At 42.2% G+C, this 16,489-nt stretch overlaps 1 protein-coding gene across 13 annotated transcripts in view; it reads right to left on the bottom strand.

Moving 5' to 3' along the window:
- Positions 1 to 16,489, bottom strand: part of ATXN1 (ataxin 1) — a 229,353-nt gene that overhangs the window by 170,720 nt on the left and 42,144 nt on the right. Inside the window, exon 1 of one of the 13 annotated variants that reach the window (XM_049824147.1) lies at positions 4,231 to 4,270. The exons of the other annotated variants lie outside the window; for them this stretch is intronic. The gene's annotated coding sequence lies outside the window, so the exon portion shown is untranslated. Of the gene's footprint in view, positions 1 to 4,230; positions 4,271 to 16,489 lie in introns of those variants that run through there. 13 annotated transcript variants of the gene reach the window in all.

Here is a 16,489-nt window from a genome sequence, read left to right as displayed (position 1 = left end):
CTGATTTTCTATTCTAGTCAACTTGTGCATTTGCTATGTTAGCATGAGTTGACTCTGATCAAAACCAATGAAAAACCACAGCAGTGGAAACAAAGAATCAAGTAAAGAAATGAAACCCCTGACAAACTACAGAGAAAGACTTGGCTGGTATTTCTGGATTTGGGCAGGCTTGTCCACCACAGACAGGGCTGCCAGCCTCCCTTGTCATCCCCAGGGCAAGCGGTTCTGGGGTGGGCTGGGAAAAAAACACCGTGGTACTATCACGCGTGACAGGACAGAGCCAAGGCCAGATCAAAGCAAAGTGGATTGCTAAAATACTACCTCATTTTGGGACTAGCTACGAAAGATGGAGAAATGGCAGCACCGGGCTCTCTGCGCACAGGGATGGGAACCCTCCTCCCCAAATCTCACAGGAACGGGCCTGCCGCCCTCCCTTGCCTCTGCCTAGGATCTGGCAGGGTCAGGCACATGTTCCCACTTGGTATGTACTCTTTTTCTTGCCTTCTGCTCGCAAGCACAAACACCATGAACGCCCCTCTTTTCTCAACAGCCCGGAGTGACTTCACCGCGTGGTTTCTGAGCGAGGACTACGGGCCCACACTCACTGCCTACATGCCTTGATACAGCCTGTTTATCGTTAAAAGGTGACACAGAGCCTCGCTCTCCCACTTACCCAGACGGGTGTTAGGTCTTCGCAACTCATAATCACCCCAGCCTCAACAGCCACCGACCTCAGGCTCTCCCTGGCACCCTCTTAAGCACCTCCTTACCCCCGCATCCCAGCATAGCATGAAGGCCTGGGAGAGACGGACTGCGCCACAAGTCAGTGGCCTTGTCCCGTGGCAGGTCACCCTGCCATACGACTGCCTGCGTTCACCCAGGTGCAACCCGCCTTGGCTCCCAGCTTCTAGAAACCAAGAGTGCCAGTACCGTCCACCCACCCTCTCACCAGCCAAGCTGGTCTGGACGGTAACGTCCTTTTGTAAAACTTCAGCGTGTTCCACATGAAAAGCAGCAGGTGAGTGTGTGTCTCTGCTGAAGAGCACGCATAGTTTAGAAACAGATGTTGAGAAAATGAAGTGTGGCATGGTTTGCAATGTCCAGATACATTCTGGGTTCTTCAAATGAAGGGCTCTAGAAAAAAAGAAATTTCATGTTCTTTGGGACAGATGAGTCTGGTATTTTTTTTCCTATTACCTTCTGCTTTATTTACTTAGCTCACCTACCTTCTAGCTATATGAGGTTGGATTTTGAGATGTAGTTGTTTGCTGCTATATAGAAAGATTGAACAAACAATAGTTCTTATACAATTACCTATCTCCAGTGCCACAGAGTACAGGACACTTCAGCAGAAACCTGTGGTGACCTTTGTTGCAGGAAACTTTGGAGGCCTGACCATAAGCCATTTTTAGAACAGAAATTTGCCTAAGCCATAACCAGCTCGGCACCACTGTAGTTTGGTCTTACTTTTTGAGATCAGCAGAACTATGCCAGCAGCCTGGGCAGCAACTATAATCTTCCAGGCAGAGGTAGAAATGCCGTCCTCTGCTGGATTCAGTGAGTTGGTTGGCTACAAAAGCCAACCAGCCTTTTAATCTACTCTTTCAATCAAGAAGAGACAGGACACTCAGAAAGACAAAGCTTTTGTGTAAGTCTACTTCTCCAGACTTTACTTTTTTAAAAAAAACATCGTACTACTGCTTCTGTCATCTCTACTTCCTTTTCTTCAGCACAAATCACAACATGAGCATTTCAGCAAATACCAGGTTTGGTAGTAGGCTCTCTGGGCTGCCAACTGTCAGATCCAGAAAGCAGGACTGTCACATCTGCCAGACTGGCTCTCACACCTACTCTCTAAGGTAACATCATATATTTTTCCAAGTCATGCTAGCAATAATATGACATTACATCTCACTATACCATATGTTCCTTCTCTGTCTTCAGGACACACACCAAAAAGAACCTACATACCTTTAAATAAAGGATGCCCAGCCAGCGTCTTACGATGACCAACAGCCTCAGTTCCATGCAGTATCTGACCACCCTCTTTAATTTAAGGGCGTGAGCACTGTCTCCACTGGTGCATGCTCATGTCAGCAAGTCAAGCACAACTGCTAGACATGGGTCATTACTGGTTAAGCATCTAATGTGCACTTGGCATTGTATAAGCTCCTTAAAGAAGATACAATCCTTCTTTCGGTAGAAGATTCCTCCTTTCTAACTTCTCAAAACAGCCTTCCTTCTCTGAGGCCTACTCACACCAACCTTCCCCTTTCAGTACTAACTACGAAGAAAAGGGAAGAAAGAACATTAAGAAAGAAAAATTATGAAATGTGTTTTAGTAACTGGTACAACTACAAGATCAGATGACTGAAATACACCTGCCTTTCCATCCCTTCATCCCACAAGGTCCCTATAGGGCACAGCTACCTTACTACTGTTGTTCAGATCAGGCATGAAGCAAGTCTCCAGATAATCCATCCTGCCTGGGCTGTTGGTTGCACTGTGGGGTGGTCCTGGAGCACGTGAACTGAAACCTTCTTGGGAGGAACTAAACTAAAAGCATCATGTTCTCCAGAGTGGGCAGTTAGTGGCACCAGACTGCTCAGAAGTAAAAGCAACCCTGATATATGCCTGATGTGAACCTCAGGATCCCAGCACCAAGTTTTTGACTATACAGACACTCTCCAGTTGAACCACACTACTTGCTGATGTAGGCATAATCATAAAAACCAAATATTCTTCTGTCATTCATCTTTATGCCACCAAATAAGAAGATGGTATTATTATATTCTACTGTAATATTGCAACAGTGTAATAGTGACAGCAGCAAGAGCATCTTGAAGCGAACAATGCAGAGAAGAGAGAATAGATCAAAGTAGTTTCAGCTACAATAACTAACCTAATTTCTGTAGTTTTATAATGATGTCTTCTACTCTTTAAAATATTTTCTCTTCATCTTGCACCAAAATAGTAAAGAACGGTTATCAAAGGGAAAAAGTAAAACAAACTGGACAAGAAGACAGAAAAAAGTACTACCTTACCCCCAACCAAACCCCATTAAAAATAATAAACTTCAGGAATTAGTTGTAAAAACAGCCAGCAGAAAACCTGGGGCAGTAGTGCTTTTTTAAGGTGACTATGTTGTCATCTGAGCTTACATCAAATATGCTCTGGCACTTTTTCTCATGATGGATCTTATGTTCTCTTTCTAAATGCCATTAAAAAGACCCCAAAATTCTTGAAACTTCTCATAACTAATTCAAGTAATAAGACAGTCATCACACTTTTTTGAGTGCATGAAAGGCTAAGAATCCTATGACATGACATCTAACTTTCTCAGTTACCTTTTGCCACCTATCAAGAACCACTTGCTGAGTCTATGGAGGTTTGCAGGCCACATGGAGGTCTGCAGGCCACTGGCTGGAAGCCACCTGTCTACACAATCCACCACAGTTGTTGAAAACATTATCAGGAAGGGGAAAAGGATCTTTTCCTCATAAGCTGTTTGTCCCTCACAGTAACAAAAGCGTAACACTCAAGAGTTTCACTGGAAGTTGCTAAGTAATACCTTGTGATGGAAACCTCCCTGTGTTCCCAGTGCAGGAAACCAACTAAACCTCATTGCTCCATCTGTTCCACTTCTGTTAAACAATTCTGGACCTCGTAGACAATTCATGAGTAAGAAGTGACACTGACCGCTGTGCTGAGGACCTGGCCGAGGCCAAATGAAATGCTTTCCTAATACTCAAATACTTCTTGAAAGCTTCTCTGTTCTTCCACGTGCCTTCCACTGGCCCTCCACACAGGAGATGACCCCGAGCTCACTGTGAGCAGGAAGCCCAAGCGTGGAAGAAGTCTGTGTAAAATCCAGAGTCTCACTTCACCACCACTGTCCATTTTCATGAATGGAAAGGGCAAAGTCAGTAGGGGAAGCTGGGCCCTGTCACAACTGCTACCATGCAGTTTGTCCTCTCTCTTCAAAGCATTGTGCATCTGTGTTCGTTTTCTTCAAGGATAATCATTCCTATGCATTAAATCAGCCAGAGACATGGTTTCTAATGTGGTTAATTTTTAAGACGGCACAGCTTTATGCCTAATGCCTCTTCTTGCATTTTCAAGAGCTATCTGAGAAGGTCCGGACCTTTAGTTAACTGCTCTGTGCATTTAAACCACATTCACTAGTGACTCTACCCACAGGACAGAAAAGGTGAGTGGCTGGGCTCTAACCTCCCAGCTCAGCTGCACAGGCCAGCACGATGTTACGTCTCCCAGATAGCCCTGGTCACATCACTCTGTCTTGGGCTCCATTTTCCTCCTGCAGAACATGGGAAACAAGAGTGAAGATGCTCTTGGTTTAGAGCAGGGGAAAGCTGGAAACCTAAAAATACTACACGTATTAGGAAAGCGTGGGAGAAGTAAAGGGATAGTCTCCCTCCTTAAAAGACCAAGTAGTCCCACATGCAGTGGAGTCCATGAAGGCTGGTTTCTTGTGGCTTTGCCTCTCGCAAGGAGGTGACTGCATGCACAGTAAGATGCACATTCTGAGCAAAGCTAGCCCCGCGCTGGGAGCACTCAGAACAGCTCACACCCCAGTGTGCTCTCACATCTGGGGTACACGGGCAAGCCTTTGCTTCACAACGGTCACTAATTTCTCTCATTGTCCTATATCCAACTGCCTGTTTCACAAAACTGCTAGGAGTTCGAGGACTTCGTGATCTCAACCCATCTGTTCAATTTAGCCAACATTACTGCAGGGAAACAGAGAGAGCTAGCGTGCTCCAGAAAGAAAACAAACTAAAATATCTGTCTTGGCCCATGAAAAATGATGTTGAACTGGCAAAAAAAGGTAAACAAATGGATCTGATGTTAAAACTCGGAACTGCAGTGCCAGTTCTGCAAGATTCATTAGGAGGTTTATTTTACTTGTGCTGGTTACTTTACTTAGGCCCAGGGAGGTTTATTTTACTTATGGTGGTTTGAAACACAGCTTTACTTTTACTTACTGTGAATTGCATTCTGCTTATGAATAATATTAGGTATTTTTTCTAGGAAATTAATTTGTAATCTTTCCTCCGTTCCATTTCTTAAACACATCCAGTTTACTATTGTAACTTGTTTGTGATATTACTAAATTGCAACTACAGAAAGTGGGACAACATTTTGTTCCTATGCAAGACAGGAAAAGTGTATCTGTAGACTTAGGTACAGAAAACATTCAAATCTGCTTCAGATGACACAGGACAAGTAGGTGTCTGGGGTTTTTGGGGAGAGGTGAGATAGAGAAAGGGTTTTTCCCCTGGAGGATCGAAACAAGATATTTTCCCTTAATGTGATTCATAATATAAGAGAGATAATGACAACGTTGGGAACAAAGCTAAGTTTACAGAACATTCACAGTGTTGCATATGGCTACATATGTCTCATTAATTTTGGTGAGCAGAGTTTGTAAACAGAAAAAACACCCAAACCTCTAATTTATTTACGATATTGTATCTCTTTACATGCACACGCATGCACTAACATGGGCTATAGTGCAGTCTAATTTCTTCAGCATTTATTCAGACCTAGGACAAAACTGCTTTCAACCTGCAAATATTTGTCATAACAAAGCTAGCACTCAACAGTCTCATTTTCCAGCACCTACCAGCGTCAATTTTAATATTATACTGTCTTTTCCAACATTCCTCGATCTTACACCTCAAGTTTCTCTTCAGGGTTTACAGCTAGTGACTACAACACCACATAACTTTCCTATCACTCCCGTCCTGCAGAAAATGAAAGTAACGCTTCAGCCAGTCTCTGCAGGATGACCGAGGTTTGCAAGGAAACCAACTGCACGACTTTCTTTCAAATGGGCAAAATAGACAACATCCTGCTTTCAGTAACTGCTATATTACTAAAAAAAACAATGATCATTACTTAATTGCTTTAAAAGAAGTAGAGCAATGTCTAAAAATTTACAAACACACCTCCTTGTACTAGTCCCCGGACTTATATTTTCTGCTAAAATGCATGTGCCTCAACATATAGGTAAATATTTAAATTTAATGTAAACTAGACTAATCAACTTAAGGCTTTAAGCAAAAATTAAGAGATTTTGAAAATCAGCAAGGACCATTATGCTCCTTTAGGCTTATGCTAATCCATATGATAGGCCATACAATTTCAGCCTAAAACCCCCTCCATAGTGGGAATCACCCTTCCATTGCATATGAGTGAGTAGCATCGAGCTCAAAAATTTGCAATGTAGCATTTTCAGAAAGACATCCAAACTCTAGAGAAAGATTCCGTCCACCCGTGAATATACTACTTTCCTAGGTCTTTCCACAGTTATTACCAGGATCTTCTCATTATCATTAAAACAAACTGTTCATCACTGTGAAAGTGAACTGTTCCCCCTGCTCTCCGAAGTTCCAATGAGTGTGCTTTTCATCAAGCATTAACACACATATGTACTATAGAAAAATGCTTAATTAAAAAAAAAATATAATCTCACTCTCATTTGAGTATTTTTTCAGAAGTGCTTTCCACATATCTTAAAAACTTCCTTAAATTAACATTTGCTATTTAAAATTTGTGTCTTTGAAAAGTAACAGCAGCTGATCTGCATACAAAAACATAAGATATTTTAATTTGTTCCACCTTTTTGGAGCACTGAAGATTACTGACATACATGAACAAACAGACATGGATTCCCTCCACTTCATATCCCATCAACATCATGAGCCACCTACTGGAAGTGGGAAAAGACTTGTAATTTGGGGTTTTTCCTGCATTATAAGGTTTTGCTGCAAACTCTCCAGAATGAGCCAACAAGGCTCTTTCAGGCCCCAAACCATTTATATGCTTAACTTCAGGGGCTTCAGGAAGTGAGCAGACTGCTCAGATTTGCAAGTTAAACACCCGCACAGCCAGAACCATAATCCAGGCCAGGCAGCGGTACCACTATTAACTGTCTGGAGGAGCTGAACATGTCCCCTCTGCTCCTCCAGCTCTCCCTCTCTTTGTATTTCCAGGACCAAGAAGAAGGATAAATGGGCCTTCTACTATTTGTACTTATCACCTGTTAGTCACAGTAGTCTGAAAGGCAAGCTGACACATTCACTCATTTTTACTGCTTCCAGTATTTACAGTATTATTTCTCTAGGACTGTGAAGTAGCTGCCAATTCTTACTAGAATGTGGCATGCAGAAGATCATGTATATGAAAAAACATGATCAAACAATATGCAGCTCATTAAAGGAAGTTTACAACTCCATTCCCTGCCCTAATACTTTGTTTTTATCTCCTGGAAGTATTTAACACACCACCTGATTAGGTTGAGCTGCTTTTGTATTTTGAAAATATAAATTATGCTATCAGTCATTCATTGTATGACAGTAAACTTGCAATTACACAACTCTGCAAGCTCACGCAGTGCACCAAGGCAGGCACAACCCAGCCCCAAGTGTCAGCACAGCACAAGACTACCCCATCTTTACTGATCTTAAAAGAAAACTCTGGCAATGAAACAGCTCATGCTCTGAGGAACGAAGCCTGGACTGGCTCTAACCCTGCACCAGAGTAAGCAAAGCCATGTCTCTCCAGTTTGCCTCTGCAGGCAAGGTGAGAGGGAAGCGCTGGCAGAGGAAGGAGTAGCTGGCACACTTTCCTAGGTGTGTAACGATGCTACCTTAAGACTCATCTCCCAGAGTTGGGCATCTATGCTGAGAAGTTATTGGACCCCAATCCTATGTTAAAACCTACTGTCATTCTTTCTCTTCGATTTCCTCCAGTTTGCTTTTGCGCTTACACTCCTCACACGGAGGAGCACTGAGGATTCAGTCCTTCACACATGTGCAGGAGCGTACATCCAGGGTGTCACCCTTGGCTGCCAGGAGCAGGATCCAACTCTCTTGGACTGTGATGCTCAACATAATTTGCCTTACAACCACTGGGAGAGACAGGCAGCTTAAGGATCTTGAGAAATCTACCCTTGAAACTTTTACATTCGTCCTCATTTCTACCCTTCATACCACACTTAAGAGGAAAGCCTCTCCCTACACAAAACCAGCAATAATGCTTGTAGCAAACTAGCAAGCAGAAAAGTAAGAAATTACAGTGTATGTATAATATTCACACTGCTCAGTATTTATTTCCAGTCTCACATATCTGTTGTAACACAATTAAACAATTCCCCCAATGCTAAACAGCTGGTTTCCTCTCTGTTGGTGTGATACACTATCTTAATTCACGTGATACTGGATTTGCCCAAGGCTGCAACTGATTCAGAAAGCTAGCACAAATGCCATGTCCTATTTAAGATCCAAATGAGGCTTTAAAACATTAGCCTAAAGCTGCACAAGCCTCATGCCTGACTCCTTCAGAGCAGAAAGCATCATCTGAGCAAGCCTTTCTGCCCTCAGAAGTCCCAACCTAACTGGTCAGCATGAGTGGCACAAGACAGGTAACCGCAGAAGACTGCTCTTCTCCATCTCCTCATGATGTAGAAGGGAATTGGTGATTGGTCCTGTGCAGATCTGCATGGCGCCAGCGATCTATTTATACAGCTCTAGCAGGCTGAAACTCTGCATAGAAACTGCAGCCATCTCTTGAGCTCTCAAACCTAAGAGGGGTGGATGTCTCTAATTCTGACTCCCATGGTGTTCCCTGCAAAAATGACAATCATTTCAATTTTGTGTGGGGGAGAGCTGCTGGTGTGTTTTGTATGTCTTTCTCTACACCAGTTTCAAGATTCTTACACCCCAAGGATTATCAGCTTTGTCACTGGGTTTTAGATTCCACATCTGTGGTTTATAATATAGCCAACCCCAGTTAAATCCATGATAACACTTCTCCACTAGGTCCAGTTAGTCAGTAGACACTGTGACTTTCTCTCTTCTTTGTTTTCTTAAACAAATTACAATAATAAAACAACAAAAAAAATCATTGAGTCATACTATATCCAACTGTCATTTGTAAGACTTTACTGTATTATTAGTCAGAGCTTCTGATGACAATATAACCCACAAGACTGAAACCTGAGTGGTTTATACATGTCATCAGAGCCTTAGATAAAAATGCCACCTTAGAAAGTGGGAGTATTTAATTTTTTATAATACTTCTGTACTAGTATAAAGCATTCGCTTAATATACATCCAAGATTTCTTTTCTTAAGGTATTTGTGTCTGTTTGATCTTTTACAAATATCTAGTTCTGTTCTTCAGATCTAATAGTGCTGAGTACTTTGAAGATGTTTTGCTAGGATTTATTAATTAGAATTCCCACAAACCTTTAGGGTTTGGGGTTTTTGTTTTTCTTCTTTTCTTCTTTTTTCCAAACCAGGGCACAGTGTTGCAAATGCAAAATTGCAGTCCCCTGCGTCTAAATACCAAATTATTTTTATGAAGAGGCATGGGTTAGTCATGTTACTTGGTAACAGCTGCATGGCATAGTGGCTGGTACTAGGTATCGGTACAAACACATATCCACAGGCTGTAAAACAAAAATGGACAAATTCTCAGTTTCTGTAGAACAGCTAAACCCCACTGAAAACTGGCTGTGAAGGAAAGCTGTCACTCAAATTCATCACAGCCATAGTTGTGCAAATTACAAATGGTTGTAGAGTATCAGTAATCACATACCAGAACTTGATTACTGACTTTCCTAGTGTTGAAAATTCTCACAAAAATGGAATGTCATCAGAGCAAAACACATTAAAAAAAAAAAGGTCACTGGAATGAAAACTGGAAGAATCAGTTTTATGGCAGTTTTCCATTAGCTTGTATTGCTCCACTGCGGCTTCGACATATTCATGTATGCATGCATGCACATGTATGCACACACAATTTTGGGAAGCAGAGGACAAAGAAAGAAATAGGTTTTATGAACTACGAAAGAAGTAGAAATTAAAGAACTGATTCAGCAAACCAATTAAGCACATGATTAATTTCAGTTATCTTCAGTGGAGCTTGACTACAGTTAAAGTGCTTTGTTGAATCAGGGTCCTGAAAACACAGTGCTCCTCAACCCGTTTATCTGATCACAGCTTTAGGTGACATAAAACACTTGAAAGGGACTACAGGTAAAGAAATGCTCAGGCTTAGCAAACTAAAGCCTTGTAGGAATTCTACTAGTTAGGAAAAAGCCCATAGTGGCTTCGTAAATTTTCATCACCTCTAGCAGTTTTTGAATAATGCAATGGTCTTTCTGGCAGCTTCATAAAGCTGTAATCCGCACAAGAAGTTCTACAATGTCTCAGCACTTCCTGGGGACTCGGAGCAGTAGGATAGCCTTGCAACACAAGCAGAGATTAATGATTTTCTAATGCACAGTAATAAATAATGTATCCCCCATAGTACATAAATTAAAGCTGTAATTCCATCCCAGTTCTGTGATGACACCAGAAGCCCAAGATGGAATTTCAGCCTCGTTATGACCAGTCACGATACACATTATTCCTAAAATTATGTTCTGAGAGTTGATAATGAACTGAGAAGTTCTGAAGGCATTACCAAAAAGAAGTGATGTGTAATTATAAGCAGAAAGCAAAATTATTAAGTCAGATATTGCTTGCAGAACTTGCTAAAGTAAGCAGTAAATCTCATCCCTGAAAAGCCCACTCAGCATATTCGTAACAAGGCAAGCAAAGATCACTACTACTATCAAAAAAAATGAAAGTTGTTCTAGTACCACAGAGCAATGCCCCCATCATAGTAAACGGAAAGAAACTCTATGTTAAAGATCAGGTTTGTACATTACAGAGTCCTTAAAATGCTGAATATAACTCCTCCTACAACCATGCATAGTATTTCACTCGCAAGTCAAACAACTATCGTACAGGTACACAACAAGAAGCATAAAATACCAGGACAAAGTCACAGTATGTCCCAAATCTGCACTCCTATTCCACAAGAAAGCTACTGAGCAAAGCAAAATGCTCATGATGAGAAGTGTTTTGTCTTTCTGATGAATATATATATATACACGCATACAGTTTACGTACTGTAAACTACCTAAAAAATTTTCATGAAGAACATGGCCCTAATATTTTTCCTGCAGACATTTTCAAGAAATCTTATGAAGACTCTGAAGGCATTTTACAAGTCTAACAACAAGCATTTTAATGGAAGTAAGTTTAGAAGTATAAAGACAGAGAGCCAAAACAATCATCTATTTAGAGTTAACTGGTATAGTCACCCTGGACTTTGGTTATCAATTCCCATGATTTTTAGCAAATCCCACAAGATTTCAAGTAGTTCTGGAGCCAGTTTTCTTTCAGAGACAACAAGAAAGTAACTTTCTGACCATCTTACACAAACAAGGCACAAAACTTTACAGGATCATCCATGGCCTGGAGTGGTTCCAGGTTCTGAACTTTTTTGCATGGTATTATTCACAAATTTATCCCCCACCTCCCTCCCCTTGATAATGTGAGACTCTAAGTCACACTCACTCTTCCTTGCGCTTCCCCACAAGCCACCATATTATTTGTTCCTTACCTCCCAACTCTTCCTCTTTCCACTTCCCCTTTTTATAATGTTAGATAGTGTTCAAACCTGAACACCTGGACTTATGTTTCCTACATTCATATTTGAGCACCTTAACAGCAATGGTCTCATATTCTAGAGGCCACTTACCTGGTCATACCTAGTGATTTTTCCGTTCTCTTTTAATCACTCTGATAACCAGCAAAATTTAAAATCTGAATATAACTATTTATGTGCCTGCCTCTGCATTTAAGGACACATTTTCCAAGAACCCATTTTCTCCCCTTTTGCCTTTTGTGACTATTCATACAAACAAAAAAGTATCAAAAATAATGAGAAAAGGACAAAGAAAGCAAGACAATCGATGCCTAAAGATCCTTGCCTCCATGGTATCCCTAGAAGAAGCATATCATCACCTCTAAATAGCAACCTGAAACCTACTCAAGGGACTTACGTAAGTCGTGACTCAAGAACTAAAGCAATGAGTGTCAAAACATTCAAAGACACAGTACCCTCTGCTCCTAGTAGTAAAGGAATAACTACTGAGAATATGCAAAGGAGATCTTTGCACTGGAGAAAAACAGCAGCAAAAACTTCTTAGAGGTCCATAGAATCACAGAATGGTTTTGGTTGGAAGGGATGTTTAAAGATCACCTATTCCAACGCCTCCCCTACCATGGCCAGGGACATTTTTCACTAGATCAGGTTGCTCAACGCCATGCATTCAAAACCATCCACACAAGCTAAGCTACACGCTTCAGTAACAGTAGTAGACTACTAGAAAACCTACAACCAGATGCAGTCTTGGAGGTTTCCTATGTCTCAAGTAACTGATGTAAACTCCAGAAAAAGCGATAACCTAACACCCAATGTATGCCTCCATCTGCCTTTTACTAGGGACTCAAGCAAAGAGATGGTTTTCTCCAAGATCTTTTAGCTAGTAGGTTAGAGTGCTCGTGAGATAATTTTCATAAGGAATGGCAATCTAACATACAGACTAAAAGGTGACCCTGTAAATAAATGTCAGCTGCAAAATCGAATACCTCTCCTGGTCTGAGCTGAACAAACACTGCTATATTGACAATGTAAGCAAAATACTGAGAAGAGAAATAAATCTGCAATGAAAAAGAAAGAAGGAGAAAACCTCTAGAAGTAAGTGACAGGGAACATGAGGGGAAAAGGGCACATGGCAAACTTACATCAGTGCAACTCTGACCGATTCAGGCTCTTCCCGTGCTCATCACTGCACCATCTGTGCTTAAGTATAAATGGAAGGGTTCCCTATCACATTTTCTTTCTTTGTACAAATATCATATTCACATTTATATATTCTGAGGACTATGTGACTTATTGATTCAGAAATTAATCTAAAATGATGCTTATATAATACACACCATATTGATTCACAATCTCATTGTGCTGGTCATAAAAATACATTCTAGAAATTGTTGTTCAGAACGCTTTTCTTGCAATCCGGGGCTTACATTATAATACTTGCACTCTAAATTTAAAAGACATCATGTACACCAAAGTCTGAGCACTAGCCTGTTCCCCGGTTTTCCCTCCTTGCTCATTAGCTCAACACACAAGACATGGGCGAGGACTCACACCAGCAGCAGTGAAAATTTCAGTACTTGTAACCCAAGGAGGGGAGCAGGACTTCAGAACTGTGTAATTACAAGAAGAAAAAGTATGATTAAAGAGTCCCTATTTCTGACACAGCACAAGTCAGAAGAAACACCAACGCTTGTCACAATGAACAGTGTGGTGAGGACTTCCCCAGCAATTCCATACCCAGAGATGTGGGCTTTTCACCACAGAGAATTCAAATTTCCCTCCTGAAAAAATGAAGAAGGAGGAAAGAAGTCTTTTTTTACAACATTTTAAAATTATTTAACTCTACTAACTTAAAAATACTCATTGCCAATGAGTTACTGGGTTGTTCCAATACAGGCATTAAGAATCCAAAAGCAAAAGTTCTTGCTGCCCTTCAGATTACTGGTGGTGATTTCTTCCTGACAAAATATAGGACAAATTAACATACTGCTAATGCATACTGTGTTAATTATTCTGAAGTGCCATGTAGTAACCCTGATGGAAGTTCAAATTGTGACAGATACAGATAGAAACAGTATTATACGTAGTTTAAATTTGTATTCTGTCAAGTTTGCAGCTATAGCATATGACGACTGCATTGTGAGGCTGCGTTACTGCCTAAAATAATCTCACGTTATGCTATTAGATTAAATACTCCCATGAGCTAAAACACTGTAGAGGGGCGAAGCTCAGAAAATCAATTAACACTGTTTTGTAAACTTCAGTATAGCTCCAATTCTCCGTTATTGATACCAATTCAATGAACCACATTTACATTGTAAGCACACACCAGGCTTAAAAAGTCAACTGGTTAGTGCACAGTGCTGAGAGTGCCGTAGGGAGGGCAGACACTTACAGACAACACGCTGCCAAAACAAAGCTTTAATTTAGAGGAAAAAATTCTGGCCTCCGGAGCTGTAAGAACCGCCCCGAGATAGGAACTGGGAGTACATGGATAAACAGAAGCAATGCTATGAGTCTACACAGAGTGATTTCCAAAACTTATCCTCCCACAGCTTCACCAAAAAGCCACTGGGTGAGCTAAGCAGCAGCAGCCAGTTGCTGTTAGGGACTCCTGCAGGGCCCCGAAACCGGGCAAAATCCCGCTTGCTGCTCAGCCCCACTACCCAGGACACCCAGGCCCAGCCTACAGCCCATGGGGTGCAACGCTGACCCCCAAAACGCCCCAATCCATGAGCTGCCTCACCCCAGGACACCTCTGCCTTGGCTCCCGCAAGCCCATAGCAAGTCATGGGGCTCAAGCGGGGTTTGATACCGAGCTTCTCTGAACACAGCAGATCCCACGGCAAACGGTGGGTGGACCACCAGAGGAGAGCCAGGGTCGAACCTCTGCAGCTCACGCTTGCCGAGGTGACACAACGCATGCCTGAACATAGACACACCTAATCATATAGACCGTACATATAAGCTCTCGCAATAAAAACTCGTTTGCGTGCATTTACAACATACAGTCTTATTTTTTGGTGTTGAAGTTTTGTTGCCTCCCCCATGCTCCCAGCACAAAAAAAAAAAAATTAAAAAAATTTCCATTGGCTTTCCTCAATCATTAACCATATTAAAATAATAAACATTCGGGCACCAACGCTGTTTAAACAGCCTTCTCTCCACCCAAAATCCACTGGCAAATATTTTCACATATAAGATGACCATCCCACAACCCTGCTTTTGAATGCTAATCTAAACTGAGTTCTTCAAGCCAGCACGGTAAAGAGTTACTCTTTGGGAGGGGGAGCGCAGAAAAGAAATGAGAGAGGGGCCTTTAAGATGAAATAAAAATAGACTCCCTTGATCCCACCACGACATGGCCCAGACATTCTCCCTGTGGGGGAAGAAAATGTTTCTTACTGCAGTGAGAGTTTTTATAACATTTTCTTCTTTTTTTTTTTTTTTTTTTCCTGTGCAACTTTGCTTCCTGAAGAATGCTTTATGTAAAAGACATGACATTTGGCAACCCAGCTCTGCTGCTTTGTGAAATTCTTTTGGCAAGTGCCCTATGTGCTGACTGCATTAAGCACATCAGTTTATTTATTTATTTATTTAGGCAGAAGTCAGAGGGAGCAAGCCATACAATTAACGCACAGCACAGCACTGCTTCATCCAAAAAAATGGGAGAGGAGCCAGGGAGGGAGGGGCCGGAGCCTCTCCTTTTGGGAAACCTCATGATGGGAGAGGAGACGGTTCTCCAACCTCAAAGTGTTGCTGCTGCTCTGGGGCATATGCAGTGATTCTTGGATCTCAAGGCATTTAGCGAACATCAATTAATTAATTAATTAAGCCTCAGTTCCACAACAAAGGCAGGTATCATTACACACCTATTTTGCATATGGGTAAAACGAGCCGCCGAGTAAACCTAAGCCTGTACTGCCCTTGCCCGGTGTCCCGAGGCAGGAGTTGCACCACCTCGCTCTTGCAGAGGTGAGGTGAGATGTGCCCAGCAAGAACCAGCAGGAGGGCATGGCATCGGCCCCCTGCACACCCACGCTTCCTCCCTCATGCCCTGAGTGAAACCAGAAAATGGAGAAGTCTCCACACACCACCGTCTTCCCAAGGGCGCAGCCACGGCGCATGACTGCGAGGCACAGAGACCTCCACCAATAAGCGCCGACCTGCTTTGCAACACGTCACGTTGCCCGTGACGTGCTTCAGCGCCATTCGCGCAAATCAGAGACAGCACCATGTATATATACCATCTGCAGTCATGTTCTCGCAAAGGGAAGACCTCCAAGGGTCAAGGACTCTAGCAAGCAACCCCTTTTTCCTACTCAGATGCCACGCGTTGGGCAGGAGGGCCATACATTTGTGGTTTGTAGTTATGGAGCGTATTACTTCAGGCTTACAAAACAAGACGCTTCTCAGAAACAATGGAATATTTTGCTTATGATCGTGATCAGCCCCATTTATTTACACCAGGGACCAACAAAGCTTGGCAGCACACCACCAGGGACACCAAGCAACAGCAAGTTCACAGAACCATGAAGTTTTCACGCTAAATAGGAAGGAGAAATGGGAACGGGAGAGGACACGACATAGCTGCCCAGAGACTGAAGCCAACAGCTGGCCAGTCCCACAAGCCTGAAAGGGTAAAGCTTCTGCTCTTACCACATATCCCCTGATATTTCCAGGCCAAACTGCTAGCAGCGAAGGGCCCAATCCATCCAAGGCATTGTTCAGCACACACACCACGAGGGAAATGCTGAAACATGGTCTGGTGCTTTCAATGGGAAGGAGCTACCAAGTCTCTAAACAACGTGACCCCCTGCAGATTGGCTACAGAAAACACTTTTCTACATCTCAGAGAGGTAAGACAGGACTGGAGAGTCTGCTTGACCAGGTGGTGCTGCTCCAAAGGCTACATCCAAGGGCACAGACAAATCTATAATGCACTTAGCCTTTGGAAAAGT

This window comes from Accipiter gentilis, chromosome 20 (genome assembly GCF_929443795.1).
Source record: "Accipiter gentilis chromosome 20, bAccGen1.1, whole genome shotgun sequence".
NCBI classification, from domain to species: Eukaryota; Metazoa; Chordata; class Aves; order Accipitriformes; family Accipitridae; genus Astur; species Astur gentilis.
The sequence above is the reverse complement of the archived record's forward strand: the minus strand, read 5'-3'. Positions and strand labels throughout refer to the sequence as shown.